The sequence below is a fragment of the Thermobia domestica genome, chromosome 17 (assembly GCF_964235325.1).
Source record: "Thermobia domestica chromosome 17, izTheDome1.hap1.1, whole genome shotgun sequence".
NCBI classification, from domain to species: domain Eukaryota; kingdom Metazoa; phylum Arthropoda; class Insecta; order Zygentoma; family Lepismatidae; genus Thermobia; species Thermobia domestica.
The window spans coordinates 60,099,976-60,116,478 of NC_137470.1; the positions used below are offsets into that span (position 1 = coordinate 60,099,976).

Below are 16,503 nucleotides of genomic sequence, written 5' to 3' on the forward strand. Positions count from 1 at the left end.
CTTTACCACTCTCAACAAAATTTATTGTAAAATATAAACTTTTTTGTCCTTCGACTTTTTCGCCTCACAGAAAGATGCCTTGGTGGTATGTAATGAACAAAATACATTTTGTTTCTTAAAAAACAACAAAATATTTATTTGTGAATAGATAATAGGGTCGATAAAGCTTTTTATACTTATTTCTTTGTAAAACGGTGACATCAAAAGTTGTTTCTGCAAAAATAGTGATATTTTAGGAAAAATATCATGACATTTCGAAAACTACATTAGAACAGAACGTGTTGATGGCAATAGCATATCCATAGTTTTATTGCTTCACGCATTTCTTCAGATCAAGATTTAGTCAATATTGTATAGAGAGGAGCAAATAAATCAAAGTTAGAAAATTTAGAATATATCTATTGTTTCGTCCTTTTTAGACCCCTAGCAGCTAAAGATAGATAGATAGATAGATAGATAGATAGATAGATATGTTGGTGCACCAGTATGCTCCCAAGAGTACAGATTAATTCATTCTTGATTTTAGTCTACAGAACAAATGCTTTTTATGAAAGCAAGGGGACTGCTACCCATAGATGGCTAAGTGAGGTAAATAAAATTTAAACTTCAAATGGAACTGGGGTGGCTCACCGACAATGGCTGATTTAACACTGTAAGTGGACATTTTTATGCCACTTACTTGATTTATATTAATAATGATTTTTTTTAATTTGTACTTTATATGATAAATATATATATACAAACGTGTAAATATTAGGTTTATTCCCAGGCCTGGGTGTTTAATATATATTAAGTGTAAACATGAAGCTAATAATTTATTTCATATATATATGTATATTAGTCTGAATATTGTATGCAAACTGTATATTTATTTTTTTAAGCATTTCAGCTCATATAGTTAAAAATGAATCTTTTAGTTTTAAAGATAGATAGAAACACTGGACCATTAGAAGCTATAGTTTTAGTCCACATGTGTTGCAGAGAAATGGAAAAATATAGGAGGGGAGGTAGTTAGCGTCCTTCCTTTTTTCAAAGTTAACGATCTTTTCTTTCTTTTGACTAGGGAACTTTTCGTATTTAGATTCTGCAACGTGTCTCCCGATTCGTATATAAGCGATCCCTGTTCTCTTGGTCAGGGTTGTTCTTTCAGAGACCATTGGATCACATGGCTACATAAGGCCTTCGGTCCTGGGTTAACGTGGATCAACCACTTTTGTTTTTAAGTCAACTACGAGGACTTTTTTTCTTTTTGTCAGGGCTATGCAGTGAAAGGCTTGCTGCTTAGGTGGTCTTGCGTACGGCCAAGTAGGGAGATAGGATACCTAGTTTAATTATTTAAAATGTTAACTTTTTCTTAAGATATAGGAATTTTCGATTTTCGTCAGTTTGTTCCCTGCTAGGAATTATGTTTAAATATTTAGGTGAGATTTTATTAAGGTGAAGGTTTGTTAAACCTTCGGTTAGGTCTTATGAAGGATGTTCCCGGACTCAAACGGTTTTGGGTTCGTTCCATTTTATGGTTGAGAATTTGCTTCTCAAACCTTGCATAGTTTTTACATGTTGTAATTTTGTTTTCCTGTCTTAACCTGTGATAGGGATTGACCCTTGTAAAAGGGTCAAGTTTTCTGGTCTCATTAGTGAGAGACCGATGGATAGGGCCCGGCCAACTTTAAGGGCCATTTTCTTGTCTCATAATGAGAGACTGTTTTTTATCTTACCCTCACCTATATCCTCATAACGATTTTTAGCTAGACATCCCGAACACAGTTTTTCTTGTATACGCGGATTCTGTGTAGCTAGGACAAGCCTTTCTTCTAATGAGAGAATTGCTTTTAAATTTAAGGCTAAGATGAGCTGTTGCATCAGTGAGGACAGCAATAAGCTTATGCCACAGGACCCTCAACATTTAAAGGACTTTTAGAGGACTAGAGAATTTACATTAGGTATGTACTGGCTCGGAGTGAGAGCCTATACAGATAGAAACACTTCAGAGTTTGCAGTGAAGACTCTGGGGGAATAACTCTGCGTGTGCGATTACTAAAAACTTCTTATTAGTTTATCTATCTTGGAAATAAAAGGATCAACAAAATAATGGTGTTTTGTCTTTAAAATAAAAAAAAGTCCCTGAATCCGGGAACAAGAATCTCCAGTTAAACATACTCCTAGATATTGAATAATATTACATACGTATTAATATACTTTTTTATGTGTAGTATATTTATATATAGTGAGTTTTGCCTTAAGGAAAGGGCCGAATCGATAAGTAGGCCAGGTAGTTTCATAAGAAAAGAAGAATTGAAGACTAGTTAGATAAGGCAACGAAAAGATATACTACAACACGTTTGATAACAGCGCGGGTAATAGCTGATTTTTAAAGGTAGTAGATAGAGCCTGTATAGGTAAGTGGATACCGCGTGAGACTGTCATTCTAAGGGTCTGGGGTTCGAGTCTCGGCCTAGACTGAGTTAAAAATTTTTCAAGGAATTCAACACTATAAATGATGTTCGCGTTTGATACTGAAAGAGATTTATTCTATGAAGGGAGAAAAACCAAGACGAGGGCAGGGGGAAAGACGGACACTGTTTATCCTTAAGTGTTAATATTTAATTTATTCCCATGTCTTTTGCTCTTTCCTTTCCTTATTTTCTCATTTTGTTTAGCTATCCGTACTTTTTCGGTTTCTGCATGAAACGTATTATTCTTTTCGTTTTCTTTGCATTAATTCCTATCTCTTTGAATTTAATGTGAATGGAATTTCTGCAGATTTATCTCGCGGTTGTTTCTCTAAGTGATGCTCTCAGATAGTAATACTTTTTCCTCCAAATGGAGGAATATCCTGACATGTTATGTTTTCGGGCATGTATTTGCTGTCATGTTGGTTGTCCAACTATCAGACATCGAGTGAAACTATTCTGATACTGGAAAAAGCTATCATTTCTTATGTATCCAACCTCCATTTTCTACTGTCGCTGACTGTATGTCATTTATATTTTGTATTCGTATTTTTTGCGAAATCAATTTTAATATTGCCCTCCCATCTGTGGCTAGTTCTTTCTAATCATTTTCCATCCAAAATTCATTTTGGGTACGCGACATGGCTATCTACTTCTTATATATAGTTATCCATTTCCTATTCCTTTCCATATATTTCAGAACAACATACATGATTTTTTAAACTTGAAATTCCTCGACAAGAGATTTTTAAGTGAATAATAAAAGGCCATGCTTTTAGTTTACATTTAATTTTTCCTGGATTTGATTTTGCTCTGTTCGTACATATTTCAAACCACTTCGTATTCCAAAACAGCGTCTATATATTATTATTTTATTAACGTTTATCATTTGATGCAGTGCTACATTGCCCACATCTGCTGCTTGTGGTCTCTCCACCAGATTAACTTAGTGCTACAGTGTTTACTTATGGTACATGAGATCTCTCCACCATGCTGATTCACTGGTAGAGTACTTCCTTGTACTACTTGAGACTTGGTCATTTAATCTTCAGCATGCTGACTCAGTGATAGTGATTTCTTGTGCTACTTGAGACTTTCTCATTTAATTTCCACAGCGGTCACTCAATGTATTTGATTCCCTCTGGGGTGTTCTTACTCATTAAATTTTAACATTAAATTCCACTTGATTTATCTTTCATCATCAATAATTTTTCTTAATCAGTTTATTGCTAACCTAATTAAACTAAGTAACTCTATTGCTTATAGAACCCTGAGGTTCAATGCCGCCTTCACAAAAGTTCTCCACTGACTTATATCTTTAGTCAACTGGATCTACTTTGTATTTTGTATGCGAGATCCATCTTAATATTGTCCTCCCACCTCCGCTTAGGTCTTCTCTTTTACTGGTTAAAATTTTCAAACCGTTTTCGTTCTAGCTACATGACCTACTCAACGGAATCCCCTAGACTTGATGATCCTAACAATACTAACTACATAATTCATCGTTATGAAGTTTCCCTATTTTCCTTCCTCTTGGGTGAAAATATACGTCCCAGAAATTGCTAACCTTCTCGGTATAATTGTTTAACTAGTACTACAGTGACCCACGTAGCGTAGTTGCTAACGCTCACGCTTTCGGTGCAAGCAATCCCAGTTTCGATTCCAGGTGGGGGCACTCGGTCGAAAAAGTGTAACAGCATTTTCAGACCGGCCATCTTGAATGAGGTTTTCTGGGTTCTTCTCATTTACACCAGGCAAATGCCAGGGTGGTGCCTAACTTTTAGGTACCCAATCCTGCACTTTCCATGGATAGTGTGCTCACCGAGGGACGTCATCCCTCAAACGTGACGGGCTCAATGGCCATAATATACCGAGAGCCCAAAAATCTAAACCCTACATCCTAACTAGTACTACTGATATCAACTGTTACTTCTCATCCAAACTATGTTATATCTGTATTATACATTTGCGCAATATTATACACCCTCACAAGCTGCCAAAATTATGAAATCACTGAAAGTACTGATAATATCTCAACCTTTTTGTTCTGCACTGATCAGATTTATCACTTTTATCATTAAAAGATTCTAGTTTGTTTCAAAAATCCTCGTTCTTCTTTACACCCACATTTCTTCAAATGAATAAATTCTCTTATTGAAAGGCCGTTATTTTTTTTTTTTTTACAAAAAATGTAATAATTTAAGTAATTTACTCACTGATCACAAATTTGCTTTGGATTATCATACGTTTTGATTAAAGACAATATTTTAAAAACCGAAATATATTTAGCGTAACGACAAACACGTGATCAAGGCACTGTGTTATCCTACTTCTATAAAAATTAATGACTCACAAGCTATAGCTCACGAGGGTAAGTAAAGATCAAACTCAAATTCATTTCAACGGTCTTAGGATTTCCTTATGAAAGTTCAAACATATTCTATAACGATGAATGAGTCGAAGCCAGAGAATATAATTTTTTGCTGTTCGAACACAAACACATACATATAAGGAACGAAAATATTTTATTTAATTATTAAAGAGAGAGAAAAAAGCATGACATCAGATATTTAAGTGCATGGCCAACATGATTCGATTTCAGTTTCTGCTAATTAAACACTATATTCGTCCAACACAATAACAAAAGAAAAAAAAGTTTTTTTGAAAACGAAAGGGTAACATAAGGAATTTTTCTAATAACAGCACAAGTGTGAAAGGACACCATGTGATCTGCATATTTCGAGTTCAACTATCTATATCCGTCACTTGCAATTAACAGGGATCTGTGAAACCCTTTCAGAATTTTTGCTGATATAAGAACAATACGACGGAAACAAAAGAACATATTTATTGCATGCTATATTTTTACTTAAAAAAAAGCAATGTTGAATACGATTCAAAGAAAAGATTACCCTCAAATCTAGAAATCATGTAAAAAGCGTTACAGAGTTGCTCCTACTACCAGTACCCCTTTTCATTTTTCTTGAAAAGTACCAGACATTCCAATACAATAGCTCTCTTCCTAAAACCAGCTCATAGAGGGGTGCAGGAGAAAATGAGGAGTTATTCAACTCACAAAGCTTTCAGCTAAACTTGTTTTTTTCAAACTCACAATGACCTTCACCCTTAATGTTATGAATGTTAATCACTTCTGAATCAAAACAAAGTATCTTTTCGTTAGGAGCAATAAGTAAACAAACAATATTTTTCATTTAATTTAATTAAATGTTTACAGTTTTACGTAATATGGACGGACATCACCAATTTCATCATTTGTTTTTCTTTTCCATTTAAAGGACATCCATTTTAGCTGAAAATTCTAAGTGAATAATGTAAATCACATTTTCCTTCCCTCATTTCATTAACTAAGCACTTAATGTACATTGCGAAAAATGTTTCCTATAAATCAGGTCTCATATGCTTACAAATCAAAATAATAATAATAAAATTTCTTCATATCAATATTTGACAAAGATAAATCCGACTTGAACCTGCGGTCAGGTTCGAATCCTATGTAATGCTGGAGGTACATGTCCCATATAGCTTGGCTGTTATCATTAGATTCTAAGAGGAATCAAAGTTCTGTAAAAAGAAACAATCACCTATTCAATATAATTGTTCACTGCATTCTTCCCATGTCACCGTCTTATTCTTCTGTGTATGTTGATAGCTTCTATTACAAAATTTCAAACTATTTAACTTCACTTTCTGTTTACAAACTGAAAAATAAAAAATATTTTCTTCCACTTATTCTTAATGTGTCGGATAGTCTATTTCCAAGGTATGTTTTAAGTGGTTCGGATCTGAGGTTAAACTGTAGGTGCATGACTCAAATAGTCTTATTGCCAAAAAAAAAAACACAAGTCACAGTTTAAGTGATTGAAATGACATGTTAAGCTGTACGTGCATGTCACATATAGCTTTGAAGTTGTTAAAAACAGGTTTTTTCCCTTCAAGAATGATTCCTTTTTCAACACCATCAAGTAACCAATTTACCTTTCTTTTCTTTTTTACATATACTTTTCAAAAAGAGGGATCACATTTTCTTGAAATAAAACACCAAATTTTAACTACAGCTATAATTAGATTTTTTCTTTTATTTTATAACTATTTACGCTGATTTTCTTTATTTTTCTCTGCTTTTGTACAGTATTTTTTAATTTTAATTTTTCAAGTGCTTCAACCCTTTTCATTCCTATTATTATATTAATTTTTGCTTATTCTAAGGGGATCAGTTCCCATATTGCTTCTTCTTCTTCCTCCATTCTTATTCTCCTTTCTTCTTCTTCCTTTCTTTCCTTTTTTTGCGGGTTTACAAAGTGTAACATTGGGAAACGGTACTTCTCCTTTTCTTCTGTTTCAATATCGATTAATATACAATCTAATTTATGGAATGAGTCAATAATTTCAAATGCGGATGACGGTTTCGATCCATCCATTCTGCAAAGAAACAAAGATATAAAATTATCAATAATTGGAACATGCAATCCAATACAATCTAACTTAAGTATCCTTATGGCTAACCGATTATCTCAAAAGAGGTAAATCCTATGTTAATTACCCCTAAATCAAAACTAAACATTTTCCCAATGGTACAGCTGTAATACTATTAATTTTTGATCTTTTAAGCAATCATCATTTTCAATAAATTATAACTTAAAGAACAGGCTTCAGTTCTACAAAATTAAAAGTCTAAGTAATTTAAATTTTATGTATCAGTCTTGTAATATAAAACTACTTTACGCCTAACCGATTCATGTACTGGCCGTTGCCTTCAAATACCTCGAGTCTCATTCCCCAAGTGACTTTGGGATAGGATAGGCTTCATTCACCTATCTCCATACCTCAACAGAATGATAAACTCAACTGATCAATTTTTGTCGGTACGATCAAACTATTTCGTTACGAAAAAAATCGATTTTCCATATGACACAGGTTATTTTCAAGTGTTTTATCATAGCTTAAAATACACAGATAATAAAAGAATTTCACCAAATTCAGATGATTTCTACCTAGTTGATACTATCCTTCAGATTAGACAATCCAACAGTACACTGAAGTATAATGGGTTCCCTACCATGTAGGGATTATACATTTCTTTCCTTTTCAGATTTTGTCCTTCCCGAAAGATGTCATCCCTCAAATTGTAAAGGGACACAATAAGTTTAGATGTCAGAACTCTAAATCCTAAATATAATTTTTTAAATCTAATTTCAGTATTCCTTTTTACACTCACATTTATTGATATATTCACTTTTTACGTCACGTTTCTTTTACTGTTAAATCATTCGATCGAAAAAGTGTAAAAGCTTTTTCAGACCAAGCAATATGTGTGAAGATTCCCTTTCATTGAATTGTGTGCACGTCAAGAGACGTAACGTGTTAACATAATCTTAGATGGCAAAATCTCAGGAAATTTAAATTGTAAAATCCTTTCTTCTGTAGAGTGATCCAATAACTATCTAAATTTCTGACTACATTCCTAATCCAATAATAATATGAATAAGGGGGAAGGTGTTTCAGTGGTAAAAGGTTTCGCCTCCGATGCGGGGGTTCCCTCATTTATGTTAACATTTCTAATAAGAAACATAACAGTTTGGATGTTCCACAAGCACAGTGCTTCTACATGTTCTCGGAGGGATTATTCCCACTTGCATTCTAATTTGATCTAGTATGACCATTATAATCGTGGGACGTAAAACTAAAGATTTCATTTTTTCCCAATAACATTACTAAAAGTTTGAATAATAATAATTCTACTATAAATTACGTATGAATAATACATAAAGCAAACAAAATAAGGTTACGATATCAAATTATAGAGCTAAAAGCAAAGCAGATCTATGCTTAGCAAACACTTCTAATTATTTAGAAAAGATCAAAATATTGTTCTTAAAAATTTCTTAAGATCATGCCATCTACTAAATTAAGGTAATGAATAACTTCTTACTCAACAATCAAATTGAATCATTCTGTCAATACAGGGAAAAACTCCAACAGGAAGACCAAATGAAGAAAAATTCGCATCAACATGATTCAATCGATTAGTCTATCATAAATGATTCTTTACTCTTTCCGTTAAATTCACTGAATTGTTCTTATTTATTTATTTTTTGTTCGAACAACCTAATGACCAAATACAGGGTTTAACTTGGATTCGACCATCTACCATTTCACGAAATAATAAGATAAAGATTTCCTTCATTCATTCACAACAAATAAATGCTCAAATGGTAGCCAACATATAAACACCACTTTGTATCTTTCCCCGAATAGTATGGTCACCAAAAATCAATATCCGTCAAAAGTAACAAGTTAAATAATTCTAATTCCACACTATAATAATTCAAAACTCAATCTTAACCCTCTGTAAAACAATAAATTTCGTAGTTTCCTCGTGACTTGTCGATTGGCGTGCAAACCTGCGTTCGATTTCCGGTGGAATCTCATGTGCTTCGGATCACATGTTAATTAGGTCCCCGTCTCATAAAGCTTAGCTGATGCACACGAACAGGAAAGCAGTTTTTTAATAACCGGTTAATGTACGTGCCTTTAGCATAAGAAACCTGAACAGTTCCCGACAAAAACTTAAATTCCACTTTAGGTCTAGGTCTCATATAGCCTAGCTGCGGAAAGGGATCCTAACTTATCTCGATAAATTTTATAAGTTCTTCCAAAGTTAGTATATAAAACATGGTTCAATAATACAACATTTGTCCTCACGATCGCTACAAATATAAAATAACCATCTATCTAATACGTAAAAGCTCGGCATTTACTTCAGTTCTTAGCTAAAAACTGTATTTGGTTTCTACTGTTTATCTTTTCCTAATCCTTGTTTTCAATTGAAACCAAATTAACTAAATGAGTTGTTTATCTATATATTGTAGACATAGTTAATAATCAAGTAATATTAATTTCAAATAGTTTCATTCTGTGCTCTTGCAAGAAAAATAAGAAATATATTATTTTTTTCTTACCTGTTGATTCTCAACGGAAACAGTAGTCACAAATGTTGGTAGTGAAGTAATCCAAATATTGTGTACCACAATGTAAAGAAACAAAATATTTAATTGAATTTTAAAATGTGTATAAAACAGGCAATGTACGAAGTGGAGGCAGTTTGAATATTCTTTAGGATTCATAATCCAATGGAAAATTTAGAGTGCCTTGACTTCTACAATGCAAATGACCGGCTATGACTTCTAGAACTAGGAAGACTCAGAAAGAATGTGCAAGAATGTTGACATGACGGAAAAATCATATAAATACTACCGGATTCTCTTCCGGGTAGGAGAAGTTCTATTTTGACGTCGAAACTCTGCGAGTCAAATTATTCATAATTAGTTTTCGTCACTCCGTCATTCTGTCCATCAGAGGTTCTGCTAGTCATCGTTACCAAAAGTAAGTGATTATGCATTGTCTTCTCTAGTCTTTAAGTCATACCAGTCCACATCATGCTCTGTAGTTATTCAGTCATTCAAGATCAGTTCATTAAATTCTTATTTTAAATTATTTCTGTGTTGTCGAATTTTATCTTTGAAATTCTACTCCCATGTTTCTAATTCTGAGCTACGCTATCTACGCCCCCAAGACTTGCATTAGTTTAAATTACTTCTTGGAGGAACTGGGTGGATGTTAAGGCCATTCAGTAGTTTTCAGGTATGAGAATTGTTTGGGGTTGGCGACCCAGACAAGAGGTCTCCGTTCGACATGCCTCCAGAAGTTTCTAACTGCCTTTTACGTCACAAAACCGGTCACGTTTAAGGTAGATTGCAAACCTATTTTTAAGATTTTAGCATGGTGGAGTGCGCGGTCTTTTGGATAGTGCTACAAGCTATTTTGTATGTTGAAATTCACTGTTCAAATTGATTTCGGTATCGTAATGTTTCACCAAGCGCGGGAGTGTGCAATCATATTTCAAAGTGTATTTAAACGTTTTAGAATTTAAGTGCTAAGGTTGTATTTAAGGTGGTTTAGGAATTTAAGGTTATATTACTAGAGTACAATGTTATATTAGTTATTTAAGTTAAGAGGTTATTTTTCTTGCCTTATTTTGCTCATGCCCATTGATGAGTTAACAGAATTGTTAGATGACATACATTTACATGTAGTGAAATTAAAGAAAAAGTCAGCGCAAACGCAAACAAGATTTCCACATAAATATAATACTAGGCTAAACAGCAAAATGAATCAAGGAACGAATACAGAAACTCCGGCAAACAATTCGGTTAAGGTTGAGATTGCTCGAGATTTGTTGCCTATTCCGAGGTTCGATGTCAAAAGTGGTGATGATATACGTTTATTTATGGAAGAATATGATGATGTATGTAGGATTAATGGTTGGGACGAAACTAAGAAAAAGGAAATGTTACCTTTAGCATTTACAGGGCAATTTAGAAAAAGATTACGGGTATTTTTGCAGAGACAAAGTGAAGAGCCACAATCTTATGACAATTTAAAGACACTTATTTTTAAGGAATTTGGTAGATCTACACTAGGTTTACACATAGAAGATCAATTGCGAGAAAGAATACAAAAACCTGATGAACCAGTTACGAACTTTGTGTATGACATGCTTTTGCTGATTCAGAGATTTGATGACAAGTTGTCAGAGGAAAAGGTGATTGCTCTTATAGCCTCTGCATTACAACCTTATTATTTAGAGCGCATTGGAGTATATGAATTTACAACTGTAGAAGAAATGTTAGGTGTTTTAGTTAAGCTTGAGAAAAATAAAGCTCGTGTACAGAGAAGGGAAAAACGCGAACGTAATACATCCGTTACGAAACAATCTTGGAAGTCCGTACTTCCAAAGTTGAAAACTCCATTAACAGCAGATTCTTCCGAGGTCGAGTCAGATAGTGAAGTAGAGGTGAAAGCGCTGAACAATCAGGAAAAGAGGAAGAAAAAGAAAACGTTAGTTAAACAGGAGGCTAGTGAACCGAAAGTGCAGAGTCAATCAAGTAATCAGGCACAAAGTTCAGTTAGCTCCGATCAATTGCAGTCGTTAGAGGAAAAGTTAGAGAAATTAACTTTACAGATTAGTCAGCAACAATCTGATCAGAATAACAGTAATAGTAGTAATAAAAACAATGGTAATAAAAACAGACAGAATTTTCAAGGAAAAGGGAATAACTTTTTCAGACAAAATAGAGGAAATCAGAATCATAACTCTAGTCAAAGAGGAAATTTTAGAGGTCGATTCCGTGGTAACTATAAGAATTTTAGAGGCCAGTCGAGAAATCAATTTTATCCTAGAGGTAATTTTCGTAATTACCAGTTTCAAACACCTATGTATGGTAGTAATTATCAACATTATCCGACTCAGGCACAAACACATCCCATTTGTTCTGTTTGTGGTCATGGATTTCACACAGAGGATACATGTTTGTTGCGGAAACAGTCTTTAAACGCGTAATGTCTGTAAATGTGGGAGATACATTTACAGATAACGCAGTATTCGGGAAAAAGGGTCATGTTGTAAAATCCTCCATTACCACTCAAAACAATATGATTTTAATGCCAATACTGATAGAAGATAAGAATGCTCACGCTGTGTTAGATTCTGCTTCACAAATATCAATAATTAGAGAAGATTTAGTTTCACCAAAGGCTAAGATTTTGAATATTGATACACGCATAAAAGGAATTACTCAAAATTCTCTTTTGATAAATAAAATAGCAATTGTTCGTTTTAAGATTAATGGGAGAACATTTCATCATGCTTTTCGCGTGTTAAACAATTTTTCCCAAGACATGTTGTTAGGGAATGATTTTTTTGTATCCCAGAGAGCACAAATAGACTTGAATAGAAATGTTTTGTTGCTACGTAGATTTGGAAAACCTCCTAGGTTTGCTATAAGTGATAACAGGGATATTTCAAAGGAATTATCACCACAGGCTAATAATTTAGTTTGTAATAGTATGAACCCTGCGTTTGTTTTGGTTAATGATGTTACTATTCCGCCTCGAACGAAACAATTTGTTGAAGTAAAATTAGCGAATTCAAAGACAGGAAAAGAATGGTTACTTGAACCAAACAAATCGTTACAAGACAAGACAGGAATTTTGATTCCTAGGACAGTTTTATCTCCCAAACAACACTTTGTACAGGTTATTAATCCTTTTGTGTCTTCAATTTCGTTAGCGAAAAATGAGATTTTAGGGTATGCCGAAGATTTAGCATATTTAAGTGATTTTCAATGTTTCAATGTACAGTCAGAGGATGTAGATTCAGAGCAGTTGTTGAAAGATCAGAAATTGTTTGATAGTACAAAACTAGATGTTGGTACAGAGGTTAAACCTGAGATTAGAGAACAATTGATTGATTTATGCTATAGATATGCCGACGTTTTCGCTTGGTCAGAGGATTCTATAGGGAGAATTAAGAATTATGAGCATGTAATAGAGTTAAAAACACAGATTCCTTTCTATAGAAGACAGTATCCTATTCCTGTGGCCCTTAGACCACAAATTAGAGAACAAATCAATCTTCTTTTAGACCAAAAAGTTATTGAATATAGTGAAAGCCCATATAACTCGCCCGTATTGTTTGTAAAGAAGAAAAATGGAGATTTACGTCTATGTTTGGACTCGCGTCTCCTTAACTCTCACGCAGTGTTACAATCCGTCTCTTTACCACCAATACATGATATTTTATCTACTATAGGAGGAAGACTGTACTATTGTTCGTTAGATAGCAAGAATGCATTTTATTGTGTTCCTTTGGCAGAACAATCTAGACCTTATACAGCTTTAAATTTGCCTCAAATCGGGTCATTTCGTTATCGTTCGATTCCTCAAGGTTTCTTAAATTCTCCAGCAATATTTAGTAGAATTATGTCCATGTGTTTAGCGAACGTTTATCCTGAACATGTGATGTGTTATATGGATGACGTCCTGATTTCAACGAATTCTCAGGAGCAGATGATTGAGATTTTAGAAAAAGTGTTTCAAAGATTACGTAATGTAGGTCTGAAGCTTTCTGTTGAGAAATGTAAGTTTATCCACGATAAAGTAATTGCGTTAGGACATGAATTATCCAGGCTTGGTTACAAAATTTCGGACAAGATCATTAATTCAATCAAAACATTTCAGACACCTACATCAACTAAAAAATTAAAATCATTTTTGGGACTTACGAATTATGTTAGGAAATTCGTCAAGGACTATGCAGAAATAGTGGACCCTCTTCAAAAACTGACGAGAAAAAATGTGAAATTTCATTGGACAGACGAACACCAGAGAAGTTTTGATAGACTAAAATCAGAATTGATGAAGACACCCATATTGAAGCCGTACGACGCGAAGAAACCTCTAGCTTTGTACACAGATGCTTCCCGAAAATCTGTGAGTGGAATTTTGATGCAATGCGATGAATATAAGAAGTGGTATCCAATAGCCTACTACAGCAGGAATTTGCGAGACAGTGAGAAGAATTTGGACATTTATTCTTTAGAGTTACTCGCAGTGCTAAGTGCATTCAAAGCGCTTAGAGTATTTTTAATTGGTCGAGAGTTCAAATTGCTTTGTGACAATAGGTCAATTACCTACTTGAAAAATACTCCTAACCTACCATCGAAGCTAGCGAGATGGCAACTACAGGTAGCAGAATATCAGTATATTCCTATTCATGTTAAGTCTTCAGACAATGTGGCAGATGTACTTTCCAAGGAAACAAATAATCAACCAACAAAAGAGGACTTTGATGTTGAAGACCTGAATACATTCATTTCATTCAAGGAGGACGTTGATGTCGGCAAACTTCAGAGGGAGGACTCTTTTTGCGGTCCAATCATCCGAGTTTTGGAAGGGGAAAAACCGAAGGACGCGAAGACGGAAAGACAATCGTACTACTTTGAAATCAAGGACGGACGCCTTTTTCGTAAACAAAAACATCCTGGAGGAATTAATTATTTATTATGTATTCCTTCTTCTTTGAGAGACTATGTTTTTGACTGTGTCCATTGTTCTAATCTAGGAGGGGGACATCTAAGTTTTTCAAAAACGTATTCAGCCGCAGTTAAGAAAGTTTACATGCCAGCCTTAAAGCAGTACATACAGAAACGTTGTCAGCAGTGTACATCTTGTCAGGTGAACAAACGACGATCTGGTCGAACACCTCTACATCCACAAACCTATCCAGCATACTCTGCTATGAGTACAATAGTGATTGACGAGTGCGGGCCTTTTTCCTTGTCGGCTACACACAGACATAAATACATTTTAACAATGGTGGATGCTTGTACAAGATATTTGGTGACTAAAAGTCTTCCTGACATTACGGCAGAAACGATAACTAATGCCATTTATGAGGAAATAATTCTCAAGTTTGGTATTCCTCAATTAATTTACTTAGATAGATTGACATCCCACAAATCGAAGATCATGGAAGAAATGGCAGAACGATTCAACATCAAGTTGAAGTTTGCGAATACATATAGTAGCTATACCATTGGATTAGCTGAGAAATTTAACGACAAAATACAAACATGCCTTCGGCATTTTGTAAACAAGAAATCAAATGACTGGGACACGGCTTTGGCAAATATAACATTTTGTATTAATACCCACAAACATGAAGGTACCCGTTTTCCGCCTTTTTATCTTCTTTTCGGATTTGAAGCGAGAACGATGTTGGATGCGAAGTTAGATCTTCCATGCAAGTTCGTGGAGAACGAAGTCCGAATCAAGAATGTATAGGATGCGAGGGAGATTGCAGCGAAAAATCTTTCTAAGAGATTTGAGTCGCAGAAACAATACTTTCAGAGAAAGTACTCCGATCAAAAATTTCATTTAGGACAGAAAGTCCTAATCCAAGATGTTAACCCGCAGAAATAAGTTCCGGCTTGCTTTGGAAACAAATTCAGAACGCAAGGGACAATTGTTGAAAAATTGAATGAAAATTCGTACTGAATCCGCTATCGAAATTTGAAAAATGAAGAAGTCGAGGATTCATTTGACATTAGAAGACTACGTCCGTTTTACGAAGATTCCAATTGCCAAATGGGAACGTTAGTGTAAAAAAAAAGAGTTTATGAAATATAACATTATTTAGTATAGGTATTAACTGGTGGTGGACTATCTTATTATTTTGCGTTTTGATATGCTTCAGCGAATTCTCGACGCTGAACCTCAACCAAGTCCAGACAATCGACGGAAGTTGACATAGAAATATGTTAACATTTTCTAAATTTCAATATCAAAACGTAATTTAATAATCTTCAATTGTGTCGTTTTCTATTCTATCCTTTTGGGTTAGATTAGGAATTATGAATTTTTCTTATACACTTAGAGAAACGAATCAACATTAGAGAAAAAAAAATGATCCTGTAAAGTAAACATTAGATTAGAGAACATCCTATAAATAAATTTTAAATCTGAGATTTCATTTTCAACAAGGCGCTTAGTGGAAATTTTTATTCATTTCAGATGAATTGGATTTCCATGACTCTGATTCTTGTATGGTCCATGAGTAGCTACTGTGAGCTAAATCTTGACCGTCAGCAACAAATTACTTTAGCAGAACTAGGCATTGCTATTTCGCAAGCAGGCTTTGCAGTTCATGATGCAGAGAACATCTATACTACACTTCGGATTCATTTGGATATTAATTTCACGTTACCACACAATGATAGTTGTACAGATTGGACTCAATTCAAGCAAGAATTATTGGAACATGAAAGAGAATTTTTTGCAGAAATCAAAGACGTTATACCATGTGCTTTCCAATTTTCGAACAATTCAGTTCATTGTGTACCTAAACATCGTAATCGGAGATCAATTGTATCTTGGATACTTGGTCTTACATCTTTAGGTCTTTCAGGTTATAATTTTTATCAAACCAGTCAATTAAAGGCATCTGTAAATGCGTTACAGGAACATGATCATTTGTTAACAACTGAAGTTCAAAATCTCAAGAAAGCTTTAATCATGAAGTTAAAATTGTACAGAATGTAGCCTTAACAGTCAAACACACTATGCTGAAAATGAAATCACAGATAGAAGAAGGATTTTGTAAAGTAGTTAGCATAGAAACCTATTTGCT

The 16,503-nt window shown here is 34.2% G+C and overlaps 1 long non-coding RNA gene across 1 annotated transcript in view; it reads right to left on the minus strand.

The window, feature by feature from the left end:
• Window positions 1-6,535: 6,535 nt before the first annotated feature.
• The window catches only part of LOC145674624 (uncharacterized), a 98,833-nt gene continuing 88,865 nt past the window's right edge, over window positions 6,536-16,503 (minus strand). The window contains exon 3 of the long non-coding RNA XR_014129001.1: window positions 6,536-6,893. This is a non-coding gene — a long non-coding RNA (uncharacterized LOC145674624). The remainder of the gene's footprint in view (window positions 6,894-16,503) is intronic.